The sequence below is a fragment of the Trichechus manatus genome, unplaced genomic scaffold (assembly GCF_000243295.1).
Source record: "Trichechus manatus latirostris isolate Lorelei unplaced genomic scaffold, TriManLat1.0 scaffold00241, whole genome shotgun sequence".
Lineage (NCBI taxonomy): Eukaryota > Metazoa > Chordata > Mammalia > Sirenia > Trichechidae > Trichechus > Trichechus manatus.
In genome coordinates this window covers 1681812-1687998 of record NW_004444177.1, presented here as the reverse complement: position 1 = coordinate 1687998, position 6187 = coordinate 1681812, and positions in this window count along the sequence as shown.

The window sequence follows — 6187 nt, the reverse complement described above, 5'->3', positions numbered from 1 at the left end:
CTCCGTTCTCTGTCAGTTTTCTCAGTCCATTTGGTGCTTGGCTGAGTTCTTTATCTCTTCATTTGATGTTTTAGGGTTTCAGGATTGTTGCATTCTCTGTTTGGCTTAGTTTTTCGGATCTTTGCTGTGGAGGGACGGCGTGGTGCTTCTGCCTAGAGTGCCATTTTGCCGGAACCTTTCTAGTTTTTTATTTTGATTTGTAGGGTTGTTAGTTTCTTTTGTGGTTACCTTAATATATACCCCTATTTTTCTAAGTTTATACCCGTCTTTTATTTCTTTATATCACCTTGACTTCCTCTCCATATGCAAAATCTATGTCTACATTTTTTAAGTCCCTCTTTTTTTTTAATGTTGTCATCTTTTACATATTGACCTCTGTTTCTCTATTTACAGTGTTTTAGCTTTGATTTACTTTTGTGCCTTCCCTATCTGGGTTGATATCTGGTTGCCCTGTCCTGTATTCTAGTCTTGGGTTGTTACCTGATGTTACTGATTTTCTAACTGGTGGACTCCCTTTATTATTTCTTGAAATATTCGTTTGGTTTTTGCCAATTCCCTAAACTTCTGTTTTTGTGGAAAAGCTCTAATTTCACCATCATATTTGAAAGACAATTTTACTATATATAGAATTCTTGGCTGGAATTTTTTTTTTTTTTTTTTTTAACCTTCAAGGCTTTATATATGTCATCCCATTGCCTTCTTGTCTGCTTGGTTTCTGCTGAGTATTCTGAGCTTATTCTTATTGACTCTCCTTTGTAGATGACTTTTTGTTTATCCTTAGCCACTCTTAAAAATTGTCTCTTTATCTATTTTTTTGGCAAGTTTGACTATAATATGTCTTGGTGACTTTCTTTTGGGATCTACCTTTTGTGGCGTATGAGGAGCATCTTGGATAGATATCTTGTCATCTTTCACTATATCAGGTAAGTTTTCTGCCAACAAATCTTCAACAATTCTCTCTGTATTTTCTGCTATCCCCCGCCTCCGTTCTGGTATACCAATCACTTGTAGGTTATTCCTCTTGATAGAGTCCCACGTAATTCTTAGGGTTTCCTGATTTTTTTTTAATCCTTTTATGTGATTTTTCCTCAAATAAGTTGGTGTCAAGTGCTTTATCTTCAGTCTCACCAGGTCTGACTTCCATTGCTTCAGTTCTGCTCCTATGACTTTCTATTGAGTTGTCTAATTCTGAAATTTTATTGTTAATCTGCAAGATTTCTGATTGCTGTCTCTCTGTGGATTCTTGCAGCCTGTTAAATTTGCAATTATACTCCTCTCTAGTCTTTTTAATTTCCCTTATTGCGTGTTCTGCATTTTGTTTAATTTCCTTCCTAATTTCTTGAAGAGTTCGGTATATTAATCTTTTGTATTCTGCCTCTGGTAGTTCCAAAAAAGTTTCCTTCTCTGGAAAATTTCTAGATTCTTTATTTTGGGACCTTGCTGAAGCCATCATGGGTTGCCTCTTTATGTGATTTGATATTGACTGTTGTCTGCAAGCCACCAATCTTTATTATATTTATTTATTTTATGTTTGCTTACTGTTTTCTAGCTTCTTGTTTTGTTTTGATATGCCCAAATAGGCTGTTCGTGTGAGCTAGTGATTATTGACACCGTTGAACCTCTAATGTCTTGTCACCAGGTGGTTAGATCTGTTACTAGGTATGTGAGCTCCGGAGTCCACCCACTCCTCCTGTATGGATTCAGCTCAGGTATCCAGTAGATAACCACCAAGTGTGTGGTGTATGCTGTCAGTTACAGTCCTAGACAGGCATGGGTGATTGGTGTAGGCACAGGCTTCTGGCTTCAGCAGGGGGACACACTCTGAGCTAATCAGGAGGCTGACGGCTGCCCATGAGTATTTAGGAGGAAGGAGTGTCCCTGTTCCCTAGAGCACACAGGTGGGTGGGTTTTGCAGCCAGACTATGACCTTCCAGTGCTGTTGGGTATAAGGACGGGGGGCACCTCTTATTCTTGGGCCCCTATGGCAGGTGGCTAGGTGGTGTGGGTGGAGTCACCAGTTCTCAGGTCCCTGATGTGGGTAGGTGAAGACCCTGCTTAATGGGCAGAGCAGTGTCAAATGTCATCAACCTGCCACTTCACAGCTGAAACAGTTCAAGTTAGACTTTAGGTATATATCCTACTGTACTGTGGCAGTGAGGGCCTATGCTGTTGAAATGGGCCCATACAAGTCTCTGCAGGGGGAAAGGCAAAGGAGCTGTGCCTACCCTGGGTTCCTCGCTTAGGGGAGCTGGAAGTTTATTTTTTCCCATTTGTTAATTTGTTCACTCTTCAAGGCTGGGAGAATGGCTCAGGGTGTGTGACGGATCTTACTTATGGCCCAAAGGACTTGGCGATTTCTGAAGCCAGTCCAGGATGCAGTGCAGAGCAGGGAGCTGGGAGGTAAATGGGAGAGAGGTTTTTCCCTGGGGGGAGTGTTTTTGATCCATGCAGTAGGCCATACTCAAGTACATATCTTTCGCCAATCTAGGGCTGCTTCTCACTGGTTCTGGGTGGCCGAGTAGACTGCACCTGGGTCTCTCCTGGTGCAGAATACGCCTCCCGAGCACCGCTGTTTGCCTGCCTCACTGCTCACCCATGAGCTGATCAGGCCTGAAGGGTTCAGGCTCTTGCCGGGTCAGGTCTGGCAACTCCTCGCTTCTTCGAACCATCTCTCCCTCCCCCTGCCACTCGGTCGGGTTCCTCAACTTTGCCTTAGATGTTCAGGGCTCCCAGATTGTCATATATAATTGATTCACTTGTTTTCTCGGGTCTTTGTTTTAAGAGGGTCCACCGGAAACATCTGACTACTCCACCATCTTGGCCCTGCCTCCAATTTTGATGAATTCTTTAAAAATAGATGATAATATTAGAAAACAACTTTAAATTAGTCATTATGTGTCTGGAAAAGTATGTCTAATGTGTACAGTCTACATATTCTATAGTTACCTATCCAGTGATATATTTAGGTTTCCAGTTGGCGGAGTCTGAATCAATAGAAGCACAGAATTACATCTTATTCTAACTGAAAGTTTGAATAAGTAACTAAGTCATGAATTTTGAAGCCCTTCCAAAGGAGGTGACTTGTTTAATGGATGCTCTAAATGATATCTAGAATCAACTCCATCTTCTGTTAATGGACTTCATATTAATATTGCATTTCTATAACAGCTTAAAATTATTGTCCTTTTGTCCAAATACCAATTAAGTGCTTCCTGCATTTAAATGAAGACCAAACCCTCCAAATAGCTGACATTTGAGAGTTGTGGGGTGGGGAAGAAAGGAAGGGTAAAGGTTTTTAGTAACAGTATTATGAACACATCTAATTTCTCAGACAACCGTATTATTCTACTAGTTTATATAACTGAACAAGTTTCAGAAGTAACAGATGGATATTTTGTGGGCAAATCCCACATAGGGTGAAGGATAATGGTATTTGTCTGCTTCTTTGAATTTCTCTCTATTGATCTTTCTCATTCATTGCTTCAGTAACTTTCCAGTGTTTATGTTTGAAGTTGTCTTGTTTCTGTGGATTTCAGGAGTATATTACCAACTGTTACAGACCCCCAAAGGCCATCGTTTATGAAGCATGGCTGCCACAAGCTTACTTCCAGTTTAGCCTCAACTTCAAAATGTAATAGTTTATTTACTATTCTTATCATTACAGATATCTTTTGTACAATCAGAAGATTCATCTTTTAAGATTTTAGGATTAGATGTTAAAAAAAAAGGAAAAAGGGGAAAGCTATTGATGATTGTTTTTACAAGACTTCATCTATAAAACTGTGCTTGTTATTTCCCTTGTCCCTATTGAATCATATCCTGTGATTCAAGTTCAGGCATAATAGTTTTGCGTGGCTCTTGTTCCATTTAGAATGGCCATGTAATGTTGGCTTAAAAGTGCCACAACAGTCTGAAGTCATACAGATAGTTGCATGTGTAGTAAGTTGAGGAATACATGTAAATGTTGCCAAGCAGCCTGTGAAATAGATTAAAGGTGTTTACTTTCAAGAGGGAGTTAATGTCTTCAAAATGCAATTGCCAAGCACAAGGCAGCGAATTGGGAGAAAGCTGGATTTATGCACGATTACACACATTGATTCATAAACAACATGTGAGGCTGAGCTGGCATGGTTGCCTGGTAATAATTAACTGAGAGCTTATCTGTGGGGATGTGGTCAATCTCTGGTACATATTGATTAAACTATTGCCTCTGAGTTTTGCCATGAACCACAGAGTGAGGATTATTAAGCAATAAAGAACTTGGAAAAATTTCTCACGTATCTCAACAGAAATATTCTCAAAGGACCTAGAAAAAAAGAATACTGTTTATATTGTAACCAATGGTTGAAACTGAATTTGTCCTTAGTATGTAAAAAGAAAAAGTGCCCTGATGGCATAGTGCTTAAGTGCTCAGCTTAACCAAAAGTTCAGCAGTTTGAACCCACCAGCCGCTCTGCAGGAGAAAGATGTGGCAGTCAGCTTCCGTAAAGATCACAGCCTTGGAAACCCTATGGGGCAGTTCTACTCTATCCTATAGGGTCACTATGAGTCGGAATCAACTCAGTGGCAATGGATTTGGCTTTTGGTTTCTTTATGTAAAAAGAAAATGCTTAGAATTTTTTTAGAATATTGGGGAAATTTGATCACCAACTGGGTACTTGATGATATTAGGAATTACTATTAAATTTTTAGGTGTGATATTGTTAGTTATATTTTGTAAGAGTCCTTATTGTTAGAGATACACATTGATTATTTATAGTTGCTATGATGTCTGGGATTTGTTTCAAAATAATCCATGAGGTGGGACAAGGAAGTAGGGGTATAGATGAAGCAAGATTGGCTTTGAGTTGATATTGTTGAAGTATGTTACAGATCCGAGTGTACATGATATTAGATGATCTACTTTGTATATCTTTGAAATTTTCCATAATAAAAAGTTAAATAAAATAATATTGTTTTTTAAAAAAGAAATTCTGATACTTGTCCTGAATCTTATTTTTTAACTATATTGTTTTGTTTTGTTTAAACTTAAATGGGATTGGCAAAACACACTTAACATGGTATCTGGGCAGCTCAAGTTTATGTTACTTATTTGTGCAGGGACTTTGGCTGTGGCAGCATGCTTTTCCATTTTCCCATTCTTGCCTATTCTGTAATAGTCTTTGTACTCGGGCAGACATGGCTGTGGCAGCATGCTTGTCCTTTTTCCCACTTTTGTCTGTTCTATGATATTTCCTTGGATTCAGGCAGATGTTCTAGCTCTAGCAGCATGCTTGTCTGCTTCCTACTTTTGCCTTTTTGAATACATGCTGAATAAAACTTTCTTTTTGCTTTACTAAACTTTATGATGTTCTTCCCCTAAAACATCTGTCACACCACTGGAAGCAGAAGTCTTCCATAGCTGCTCTGTATTTAGAGATCACTTGTCTAACAAGCTTACCAGAGGAGACACAGGATTTAGTGAGATTATGTGGAAGAAACATAATGAAGTATAAAACTATAACATTTCAGGAAGGAAAACATGATCATTCTTCCTATCCATGTTTGTTGTTGTTAGATGCTGTCGAGTTGATTTTTGACTCAAAGTGACACCATGTGATAGAGTAGAACTGCCCCATTGGGTTTTCTAGCCTGTAACCTTTATGGAGCCAATCTCCAGTTCTTTCTCCTGTGTAACCACTAGATGAGTTCTAACTGTCAACCTTTCAGTCAGCAGCCAAGTGCATAATCATTGTACCACCAGGGCTCCTTATACCTATTTAGAATCTCATAAGAAGTCCAAATAATAGATTAAGGGTAATACTTTTGATAATCTATTTCCAACTACCTCAATGCTTTTCAGTAAGTTAGAATGTTTATAGCTTCAATATCCTCTAATGCAGGAAAAGTTCAAAGTTTCCCATTGTTTTCTGCTGTGATATGGAGAACAGGGCTTTCAGATGGATTAGGGATAGGTGAGGAAAAAAGATCAGGGTCAGAATCAGTTGTTCCAATCTATCTTGTCTGTGAAAAGAGTATGAAGTTAGAGTAATCAAGATTCAAGTTCAAATCATGGTCTGCCATTTACTACTGGTTCAACATCTGAGTACTGTGTTCTCAAATGGAAATTGAAAGAAAAACAATATTTTATTCATAAGATAGTCTTGAGGATTGAACTGAACTAGAAAATGTAAATAAAGTATCTAGC